The 12,461-nt window shown below is 40.8% G+C and overlaps 1 protein-coding gene and 1 pseudogene across 1 annotated transcript in view; one reads left to right on the forward strand and one right to left on the reverse strand.

Annotated features, from left to right (window-relative positions):
• The window catches only part of SLIT2 (slit homolog 2 (Drosophila)), a 632,406-nt gene that overhangs the window by 517,277 nt on the left and 102,668 nt on the right, over positions 1-12,461 (reverse strand). The gene's annotated exons all lie outside the window — the stretch shown is intronic.
• On the forward strand, positions 4,727-5,218 carry LOC102852461 (annotated as a pseudogene).

Consider the following 12,461-nt stretch of genomic DNA (forward strand, 5'->3'; position numbering starts at 1 on the left):
CACCATGAGCTGTTTCTTGATCATGAGCTCGCTCATGATCTGATCAAAACTATAACATATATTCCTTGCAGTTTCTAGGAATTTGAAGGGTGTGAGGAATGTGAAACAAAACTCAAAACCATAAAACAGGGCCAGGCATACCAGCACAGAAGAACCTGAGGGAACCCCAGAAAGTGTAACTCTTAGTTATCTTTGGACTTTCAGACAGATCTCAGCCCTGTGGCTCAACTTGCAGCCAAACAAGATAGTATCAGGAAACAGAGAAGAGCAGAGAGGAACTCACTGCTGAGAGGAGGCATTGACATAACCATATAAAGGCCAAAGGGCAGCTTCTGCCCAAGAGTAAACCCCTGAAGGCCAGAAGGAGGGGAGTAGAACATGAGGGGAAATCAGAATTACAAGGAAGTAGTGGGAAGACTGGGATCACAATGTGGGTTTGAGAATATTACAAAATACATGTGTTGCTAGGAGGGTCTATTCCTTGGAGAGGGGTGTGATGCTGGGAAGGGTGGAGGGCAGCAAAGGAGAGGAAGACAATCAACTAGGAGGATTGATGTGGTGACTGCTGCAATGGGCTCTTGTCTGTCAGGAAGTGTGCGGATGGCGCAGGATAGAACAGGGTTCAGATCTTTTATTCATAGGATCGCTATGAGTCATACTCAATTTGATGACACCTAACAACATCAACAAAATGTGTATAGATGATTAAAAGAAAACCCAACACACCTTGTAAACTTTTACTCGAATCACAATTGATAAAAAATAAAATAAAAAAGAAACAGTACTAACCAAGTGTTCATGAGTCAGTAAAACTATACATCTAAAAGGAAAAAACCAATACGCTTTGTAAACTTTCATTAAAACATTTTAAAAGGAATGCACATAAGCAAGTATTTAATTTTCTTGATTTATTTCTAAAAGATCCTTTTGTGAAAACTCATATTTATTTCCGTTGAGTCAAAATCAGCTCATAGCTGACCATCCAGCAGGTTTTGAGAAGCTATAAGTCACATGGGAGGAGATTACGCTTCTTTTCCTTCAAAGCTGCAGGTGGATTTGAACCCTCAGAAAGGTGCTGCCTCAGAGTTAGCAGCACAACTCCATACAAACTACAGCACCAGAGTTCCCAGACATGTGAAAAAGACACGCACATTTTACCAACTACACAACAATAATGAGAAACTTAAATGGAGCCTTGTTTTCCATTTCTAAAATCAAAACATAATAGCAAACATCATAATATGGTTTCCCTAAGACATATTGTGATGGGAAAGTCTCCTGTTAGGGACCTCTCCAAAGTACTGAAGAGCAATGGTATCACTCTGGAGATTAAAGTGCATCTGATACAGGCCATGGTCTTTGAAATCACTTGCTATGCATCAGAAAGCTAGACAATGATGAGAATGGATAGGAGAATTGACGCCTTTGAGCTATGGTGCTGGAGAAAAGTATTGAATATACCATGGACTGCTAAGAAAATGAACAGATTCATCCTAGAGAGGGTTAAACCAGGCTGCTCCTTGGAGGCAAGGATTCTGAATGAAGCTTCATCTGACACACTTTGGACATGTTGCAAGGAGGGACCAGTCCTTGGAGAAGGACTTCATGGTTGGGATAGTGGAGGGACAGCACAGGAGGGGAAGACCCTCTACGAGGTGGATTGATTAAATAACTGGGGCTATAGGAGTAGGTGTGTTGGAGACAGTGTGATTGGTACGAGACAGAGCAGGATTTACGGCTGTTATACAAAGAGTCGCTATGAGTTATAAGTGACCCAATGGCACATAACAGCAACAATGAGCCCTACATTTCCTTTTGGCTGAAAGAAGCCTTGGAGATCCTGCTATTTCAGAGACCAAAAAAATGTGCCCGTCTTATTACCTCTGGTCTAGCCATAATGGTTGCCGTTCTCTGCTAATCTTCCATCCAAACATATGACCCCATACTATCCCATCAACTATAATTCCTATTTGCAGCGGTTTGTGGAAAAAGATTGCAAATAAATAATTATTTTTTTAAAAAAATAATAAGGTCCTGGAGATAATCTAAGGAAAATAAAATTCGAAATTCTTTAGTATTTCACTGATGGATAAATTTATAATTAACACAACATACACTTGTGACAGTTTCCAAAGTTTATAATTACTACACACTTCTTGGTTCACATTAAAATGCCTGCATAAGTGAGTAGCCCAAATTTTCCATACTGTAACTCAAAACCATATACTTAACACAGTTAGTGGAAACTAAATATCTGATCCTATAAGAAAGAGTTTCATTTTCTTTAAAATAACACCCTGAGAAACTGTTCTGAAAATACAAACTTCTCATGTTGCACACCTAAACTGTCATGGTCATAAAATGCTTCTAAATTCTTGAGCTAATCTTATTCATGAAATATTTCTATGCTTTTAGAAAACTACCACATTGAGGCTCCACGCCATTATTCCATTATGCCTGAAAATAACCAGTGGCTTACAGCAGTAAGCAATTCAAATTGCACTCTTTGTATTAGAAAGCAAAAATGCTCTCAGAAATAGAGCTGATAGGGAAAAGCCCTAGGAAGCTCAATGTTTTCATCTAAATAATCATTTAAATAACTTACTGTAAACAAATTTAGAATAGCTTACTAGAATATATTCCAAACCAAATTCATTTAATTTTGCAAACAATCCAGTCTACATCATTTATCAAATATTCTGTTCAAAATTGTTCCTTCTCTATTGGTATTTTAAAAACAAAACCAAACCGAGCAAAACTTGCAAGCCAAAATACTATTATTCACTCACAGTAGCAGAATTTAATGTAAAAACTTAAAAAGAATTAGAAAAAGTTTGCACCAGCATTTAAAAAATAAGTTTCCATACTAATTTATATTCAAAATACACTCAGAATGTTTACCATATTGAACATTTAGCCTTACACTGATTTTTACATAGATCTCATTTTTTCACTTATAACTTTCCCATCTAAATGCATTGAAACAAATTCAATACCATTTCCTAGTGCTTTTAAAAGTTCTCATTTGTAAACTTAAACATTTAAAAAATACCTTCTTAAAGATGATTCAAAATGGGGCATAAGTATGTAAAGCTCGGGTTTCCTAATTAGGTAATATATTGTCTCTAAATGTTCCCTTTCATTCAATTCTTCATCAAAATTATGCTTGCCAAAAATGTAATGTTATGTTCACCCAGACTTATGGGATATCTATATGTGATATGATGTTTCAATTCAGTTTCACAAATTTCCAGAAATTCAAAATTGACTGGAGAAAAGTCACAGCACTAAGATTATCATTGCGAATGTCCGAAGGATCTTTGCCAAAAGCAGAGAATGCAAGAATGATGCTTACTTGTGTTTCATTGACGATGCAAGGAACATTTGACTGCGCCAATCCTAACAATTTATAATCAACATTGAAAGAATGGAAATCCCAGAACACTCAATTATGCTCACCTGAAATCCATACTTAGATCAAGATGTGGTTGTCCAAATGATACAAACAAGCAACATATGATTTAAAACCAGAAAATGTGTGCCTACAGTAAGTTGTATCTTTTCTCCATAGCTATTAAATATGTACACTGAGCAAACAATTTGAGAAGCTAGATTATATGAAAAAGAAAGTGCCATTATAATCCGAGATTGTTGTTAGTTGCCTTTGAATTAAGAACAATAGATCTGAACCCTGTCTTGTCCTGTGCTATCCTATCATCATCTCTGACATACTTGAGCCCATTGCTACATCTTAACTCATCAATAACCTACATTATACATATAACATAATCTCGCTTACAGAAGCAGTTGTTGTAGACAAGTGTAGGCTTTAATATGGAGTACACCTCAACATCAAGAGAATAAAAACCCTTACCCCTGGACCAATAGGCAACATCATGATAGATGGAGAAAAGATCAAAGTTATCAACAATTTTATTTTACTTATTTCTACAATCAAAGGCCATAGTAACAGCAATTGAGAGGGAAAAAAAGATGTGTTGCCCTGGGAAAACCTGCTGTTAAGGATTTCTCCAAAGTGCTAAAGAGCAATGACATCAGTGTAAAGACTAAGGTGTGCCTGATTGAAGTCATAGCCTTTTCATAGCTTCCTATGCTGACAGCTGGATAAGGTGACAGCTGAACAAGGAATAAGGTTGATGCCTATGAATAATGGTGTTGGAGAAGAGTACATCTCATTGACTTCCAAAAGGAAAAATTTTTTTTTTTTTTACTCGTGTCTTGGAGTAAGTGCAACCTGGATACTCTTTAGAAGTAAGGATAGTGAAACTTCTTACATTCTTTGGGCAAGTAGTCAGGATGGACCAGACCTGGGGGCGGGGGAGAAAACAAAACAAAACAAAACCATGTTGGGAAAAGTCAGAGATAGAAGACTGCTGACAAGAAGGAATGACACAGTGACTGTAAGACCAGGCTTGAGTATGTTGGAGATCATGACAGAGGGACAGGAGAAGGAAAGTTTCAGATCCATTGTTCACAGGATTGCTATGCGTCATAGGTGATTTCACAGCATTTAACAATAAAACAGGTGATTTTAAAAGGCCTATTTTTGGCAAGTTGACTTTGACTGATAGCACCCTTCCACTGGGTTTCTAAAAGTGTAAACCTTTACAAGAGACTATCTTTCTACTGTTCCATGTTACATGATAGTACTAAAAAATTTCAGCCCCCCACGGTGGTCACGCAGGTCCCCAGGGCCAGGATCAGGATGGAACTGCCCGCGGTGAACCTGAAGGCGATCCTGCTGGTTCACTGGCTGCTGACTACCTGGGGCGGCATCACATTCTCAGACAGCTTTGTCTGGGCAAATTACGCCATCTTGGCCTTGGGCGTGTGGGCTATTGCTCAGAGGGACTCCATCGACGCCATAAGCATGTTTCTCGGTGGCTTGGTGGTCACCATCTTCCTGGATATCATCCATATTAGCATCTTCTACCCTCTGGTAGTCTCCACCGACTCAGCCCGCTTTGGGGCTGGCATGGCCATCCTCAGCCTGCTGCTCAAGCCTTTCTCCTGCTGCCTCATCTATCAAATGTACCGGGAGCGTGGGGGCGAGCTCCTGCTCCATGTCGGTTTCCTGGGACCCTCGTCCTCACAGGAACGTGGTGCATACCAGACAACTGGCGAACAGGAAGTGCCCAGCGACCCCTTTGCAGGTCCAGAAAGCAGGAATCAGATGGTATTGAATCATGGGTATTGAGGTCAAGCCCATTCCTCCTGGCCCTACTTGGGCTGCCATCACCTTCTTCAAGCCATACAGGCCTGCCTTGGGATGCCCATGACCACCGTTTCTGGGACCTCAGACAGACATGTCTTCCTGTTCCCTGCCTCAGGAGCTGCCTAAAGCAAGTGCCTGAATAGGCCTGGAGCCTCTAGGCACCCTACCCTGTGCACACGTTTACCCCCAATTCCCAAGCCTTGCCTCCCCTGCACTGATCCCGAGGCTGGAAGCCATAGTCTCTGTCCCATCTCCTGCCCCTTAGCTGCTCTACATGGGCCTCAGACAAGCCATGCCCAAGCCTGGCAGCGTCAAGTCCCAGGAGCCGAGCGGTGTAGGGATGAGGCATCAGTGTTTCTGACTGCCTGGTCACGTGGTGCCTGGGATCGCCGGGCTGGAGGCAAGGGTGTCTGTAGTATCAGGCATGGCCGCAGCCCCAGCCCCCAGCTGCCTTCTGGAGCATTGGCATTAAAGTGTGGTGAATCTTGAAAAAAAAAATTCAAACTTAATGGCGTCAGAGCTAACTCATAGCTGACCCACCAGTGGGATTTTGAAGACTGCATCCATTTCCTAAACAATATGCCTCTGGAAACTCTGAAATTAGAAAAACAACGATAGTTCTAGAAAGACTTCAGGTCTTCTGTTCATAGGGTCACTATGAGTTGTGCTTGACTCAACAGCAATCAACAACAACAAAGCACATGGAAGGAAACTGCCCCTTTATCTCCTAAGGAGCTGATGGTGTATTTGAACCAGTCACGTTTAGGTAACCAGCACCATTCTCTACCATGAAGGTCACCAGAGCTCCCTTATATGTGATATCCTCTGATAATCTAGGTAATAATATACCAAATCTCTTGCTGTCAGAAGAGACAAATCCCAGAAGAAAGGCTTAGTAAGCCTGATACAGTGAGAGCCAGTAGGTATAGGAAGGCATACAACAAGATGAAATAACAATGGTTGCAGCAATGGCTTTAAGCACAGCAGAGATTTCGAGAATGGGAGAGAACTGGTGTGGGGTGGTGTTTTGCTCAATTGTGCACAGGTCTGTTATGAGTGAGAGTCAACTTGTCCATTGTTACAATAACATATCCATTCCCTTTGTTTGATTTATAAAAGTTTATGAAGATTTATGAATGAAAGTTACCATGAAGTTACCTGACTTACCGGAGAAGTAACTTCTTCAATAGTATTAATGATACTTACTGGGAATTAAAAAGAAAGTTTAGGTTTGGGGAAATGAACCACACAGCAATCTGAAAAATTCACTGAAGGGAGACACTTCTGTATCCAGAAAGCCTACTGTACATCTGTGTTGTAATCTGGAAAGAAATAATATGGGGCAAGGAACTGAGAATGAAAAGAGGACTCTAGAAATACTTTGGAAGCAACATTGATAAGAGAAAATGCTTACTGGTAATGAGAGATGACCAAAAGTTATTAGTCTGACACTCAAAATTTGACCTTCATAATTTAGTGGTTCAGTGGTATTATGACATCAGGAGAAAGAAATAGAGATTCCTGATGAGGATATAGAAAGACACAATTATGTTTTTTATAGCTTGAATTTGAGTTACCAAGTGTCCTCTGAGTAGCTCTATTAGTAGAGTGGTTAAAGTGTTTGGCTGCTATACAAAACTTCAAACCAATCAGTCACCCTGCAGTGGAGAAATGGAGCAGTTTATTTCTTCAAAGATTAAAGATATGGAAACTCTATGGGGCAGTTCTAATCCATTTCTTAGACTGTAAATCGCACAGGAGGAGAATGTCCTTGTGATATCAAGGGTTTACTGATAAAAAAGACTTTCCTAACCATTGAATCTAACTTTGCCACAAGCCTAGATGGGTACATGCAAATAAGGTGTGTTAGTCTATCTGCAAGAGAACGGCTGGTCTCAGCATTCCATTGTGTAGAATCAGCAGCAGAAATTGGGAACCTCAACAACAAGGAAGAGGAAGCAGTACACATCTTTTAGGATCAGATATTCCTGAGCCAGCCAGATTGTGATATGTCCAAGAGCAATCACAGTCTCAGCAGAGAATTAGAGACTGGCATGTGATGGAACTCACTTGATCGTGCTGCTCCACTGAGCCAGGGCCAGAGCCAGAGGTATTCACTCAGCCGGCTGGAGGACTGAGAGAAGACATAACTGACAGCCTTAAGGGAACACTGACCTAGCTGGGTGTCTGAAGGTGCAAGGACCTGTGATCATGCTTGAGAAGCTATCTAGATTGAAGGACTGTATCCTACCACCAACCTGAATTATAGCCTATTCACTTCCCTAATAAACTCCACAACTCTGAGTATGGTTCTGTGAAGTCTTGCGGTCACTGCAATAGATTTCACACCTAGTAGAGCAGCAACATTGGGGCTCAAATTAGTAGAGAAGCATGTGGAATGTGAAGCCATGTCTGCCTTCATAGGAATTAGTTCTGTATTGTGGATCTTGTTGATGGGGACAGTTCCCCTTTGCAGAGATAGCAGATGTCAGACTTGGCTGGATTCACCTTTCCTACACTCTTTTTAGGCTATGATCATGATGTTTTGTGTCTGCTTATTTTTCTTTACATGTGTCCTCCAAGGGCGTGTGGATAGCAAATGTTTTGATATCCAGTTTTCAATCTGTAGTCCTGGGCTGGAAGTAAAGGTGTGACAGCTGTTAGTGTGTAGCGATAGTTCAACATATCTGAAAAATGGTAAAGTTGCCCAGAAAGCTTTTACAGAATTAAAAAAAAGGGTGTGAAAAAATTTGAAGCAATGTTGATGTGTTGGTATGTGAAAAATGAAGATGGTGTTAAATTCTGTCCAATATACAAATAAAGATTGAGTGGAGACCATTGGATTTGAAAAATGAAAATTAGTACATGATTTCAATAACTTAGGACAGGGATTATCACAACATGGATTGAGTAATGAGTAATAAGTTGGATGACAGATACAGCAAATTAATTATATCAAGATGTTTTGAAAATCAGAAATGTAAGTAAATGAGTAATTCAAAGGCAAATAGACCGCAAGAGACACAGACTCCAAAAGCTGAGATCAGACGAATTAGATAGAGTCAAACAATCCTACCTACTGCTCTGATGGAGCTCACAATACAAGGTCTAGAACAGAGTGGGAGAAAAAAATGTAGAGCAATCCATGGTGTAGTCAATATGGTTCATGGACACCATGCCTGAAAAATAAGAGCAGCTTCTATCATACTCATTGTCCAATTTCCATATGCATACGAGGTGACTGAAATTATCTTAAGGATAGAACAAAACTAGACCTAGTCTCAAAATCCTTTAGGAGTAAGTCTCCCCTAAAGAAAAAGAAAAGGGGGGTGGAAAAAGCATCAGATGGTATTTACTTCATAGTAATAAAATGCAACCCTGGTGGATGTGGGACTCTGGCGGCAGTCTGTAGACTAACCCAAAGGCAGCTTCCCTCTGGCAGTTTGAATCCACTAGCATCCCCAGGGGGAACAGGTGGGCAACTCTTTCTTTGCAATTTAAAGCCTCTGAAAACTTGGTGGTGTGTTTGTCATGATTTGTATGGAACTTGATGGTAATGAGCTCAAGTTTTAAATAAAATGCAAGAATATAAAAAAGTATACTTCCCATGCCCTTACAACATTACAACCTCACTAAAGAGAAATATAGTTTGTATATATGTGTGTGCATTTGTATATATATGTATCTTTTTGGACTTGACTATTTTACTTAGTGTCCATCAAAAGCCTACAATACCTACCACAAATCAGTTGTTGCTTTCTTATCTCTCTTCTCGACTCAAATCATTAAGGTAGTTAATAGACCCATTTTACTCGGGCAGTTGTGAAAAGGGTCATGTAGCTAAATAGTAGCAGAGCTGAACGCAAAGCTTCACTGGTATCACTTCAAAGTCCACCTTTTCTTCACCTTGTTATGGCTCCTGTCATATATTTCCTGTGTAACCTTACATTTTCAGTCTAAATCACGTCTTTGATATCTAACACATAGGCCATATACACCTGCATGCCTCTGATTTAGCGGTACACCTTACCTACTGGCACCTTAAGAGTGTGCCAGGGACCCTATTATGAGCTAGTATTTTCCACTCTACAAATGTTGTTGTTATTGTTGTTGTGTGCCGTCGGGTCGCCTGAAACTCATAGCAACCCTACGTACAACAGCCCTAAACCCTGTTCTGTCTCATACCAGTCTCATTGTCTCTGACACACTCACCCTCATTGCCCCAGTCACTGAATCAATCCACCTCATAGAGGGTCTACCTCTCTTGCACTGTCCCTCCATCCTACAAAGAACGATGTCCTTCTCCAAGGACTGCTCCCTCCTTGCAACATGTCCATAGTATGTCAGACAAAGTTTCAGAATCCTTGCCTCCAAAGAGCAGCCTGGTTTAACCCTCTCAGGATTAACCTGTTCATTTTCTTAGCATTCCACTCTATAGACAGAATTTAAAAAAGAAAACAAAACAAACACACACAAAAAACCCAACACTCAATGCCACCCCACTAGGTAAACTAGCAAGATGTTATTTTTAAGTACTATCAGAGTGATACTAGGAATACTGATTGACCTTCTTCCTGTCTTACACTGTTCTCAAAGTATCTGCTGCACTCAAGTTCACTGCTACAGTCACTGTGGCAATATATCTCATTGAGGATGTTCCTCTTTTTCACGGACCTGAGCCCCTTATTCCTTGGCTCCTTGGTGATCTTCATATGACATGACATTTATCTTTCTTGGTTTCTATCATTCTTAGTCATTGTCCAGCTCTCTGATGTATAGCAAGTAATTGTGAATACCATGGCCGGAATCAGGAGCACCTTAGTCTCTAGACTGACATCGTTGCTCTTCAGCACTCTGGAGAGGTCCCTGACAGCTAAGGATGATAGGAAAAGAATTGATACCTTTGCATTGTGCATTGTGGTACTGAAGAATACCGAACATACCATAGACCTAGTGAAGGATTCTGAGGGGGCATGAGGCCAGACAGGACCAGTCCTTGGAGAAGGGCATCATGCTTGGAAGGGTAGAGAGATAGCTCAGGAATGGAAGATCCAGGACGAGATAGACTGACAGAGTAACTGGGCTAATGGGATAGGTGTATCAGACAGTGATACTGACTCAGGGTAGGGGATGGTTCAGAGCTTTTATGCATAGGATCTCTATGAGTCACAGATTACTCTAAGGCACATCATAGCAATACTTCTTGGTTTGCTAATGTGCTCCCTCCTTGCCCTAGATCCCTTTCCCTCTCTGTGGAGCCTTGCCTGTCATCCCTCAGGTCTGTTCTACAGGTCTCCATGCACCTTTCAGTAGGTGGGGCTAGTGGTTTCCTTGCTTTGGATACACAGGATACACTGAAAGCTCTCCCCACCATACACTGCTGGTGGGAATGTGAAATGATGCACTCTCCTGGAGAGCATTCTGGTGTGTGCTTAGAAACTTGGTTAGAAATGCCCTCAGATCCAGCAATCCCCCTACTAGGTATATACCTCAAAGGCACAACTCTGTAACACAAAACTAACATACCCACATCCACCCTGCTGCGACATCATTTGCAGTAGCAGTTTTAGAAACAACGCAAGTACCTATTAGTGGACACGTGGTTAAAGAGACTGTGGTACATCCACACAAAAGAGTATCATGGATCCCTAAAAAAAAACAAAAAAAAAAAAACAAAAAACACCAGAAAACCAAAAACAAAAAACAACCAAACAAAAAAATAATCAAGTGTAAAATATTGCACAACATGGGTGACTCTAGAATAAATATGCTGAGTGGCATTAATCAGTCCCAAAAGGTCAGTTATGGTATAAGAGCTGTTGATGGCAGGGAAGTGGTAGGGGGGCAACCAGAGAAAAGGCAGAGGCAAGAATGCATCAGAAGATATAAAGGAAAAAGAGACACCACATTGCAGGCACAGAAACTCACAACTGTACTGAAAGGCTAAATACTCAGTTTGCTAACTGACTTTTAATTCTGTTTCATCCTAACTTGAATCCTTACAATTGATTATTAGGAGTTTCAACCCAAGTTAGAAGAAGAAATAAAACACAAACGAATAGCTGATGTATTATTTTATGGAAACAAACTCATTTGCTTCATGAAAAAGCAGCAAAATCCTAGGTAGCTTTTAGCACGTGAGTCCTGAGGGTGGATCTGTGGATTGTTAATGCTGACCAGATAAGAATGTTTATTCCAATCTGTGAAAACAGGGAATATGGACACATGAAAGTAGAATGATTTAGATATAACTGTGTGTCTTTAAAATAAAAATAAAGCAAAAACACAGCGAAAATAACTCACATGAGAGATGTGTGTCCTTGTCCTCCACTGCGCAGGCCTCACTCAGCCACGTACTCAAAATGTTCTACTGCCCCCTGCTGCCTTTACGTTTCAGAAGCTTTAACAGAAAAGCTTTCCTCCATTATCTTTGGCTGATTAAACTGATTCTGGTCTTTTCCCCACCCCCATCTTTCCACTCTATTAGAATTCCAAGGCTAGCTAAATAAAATTTTGAAGTCAGTTAAAGTATCAGGGCCGTACGAACATTGGTGGGAGAAATTTACGCCACTGCAAATGTCACTCATTCTCTCGCTCCCACTGATTCGGAACCCACTTACCGTGGATCATCCATTGGTTTTGGAGGGTGTAAAGCACATGACAGAAGAATGCCCATCTGTCTCCTGTGTAGCGTTGGATAATTTGAACTGGTGGCATTTGGGTAAAGCCTTGGAAGGAGGGAAGCCCACATGATGCTTAGAAGGGAAGATAGTAAGATATCTCACATACGCTGAACATGTTAACAGGACGGACCAGGCTCTGTCAAAAGGCATTATGCTTGGTAGAAGTCCAACAGAAAAGAAGAAGAAATTCAAGAGGCTAATTCCTTCAGTGTTTGCAACAACACTGGACCAATAGGCTAACATATAGCATCAATTTTAGGGACACGGCAGACAAGCAAGTATTTCATTCTGTTGTATGTAAGGGTCACTAAGGTGGGTGACTGAGCAGTGATTTAATGCCTTAGGAACTATGTGATAACCATAGTTATCTTACCAAAATTAAGCCAAAACTACTGCCATCAAATCAGCTCTGAATTACTGCGAGGCTCCTTTGGTTTTCTGAAGTTGTTGTGTTTCATTGATTATGCAAAGGCATTTGACTGTGTGGATCATAACAAACTGTGGCTGACTCTGAGAAGAATGGGAATCCCAGAACACTTGAT

The sequence above is a fragment of the Elephantulus edwardii genome, unplaced genomic scaffold (assembly GCF_000299155.1).
Source record: "Elephantulus edwardii isolate Elephantulus edwardi_28Jun2011 unplaced genomic scaffold, EleEdw1.0 scaffold00035, whole genome shotgun sequence".
NCBI lineage: Eukaryota > Metazoa > Chordata > Mammalia > Macroscelidea > Macroscelididae > Elephantulus > Elephantulus edwardii.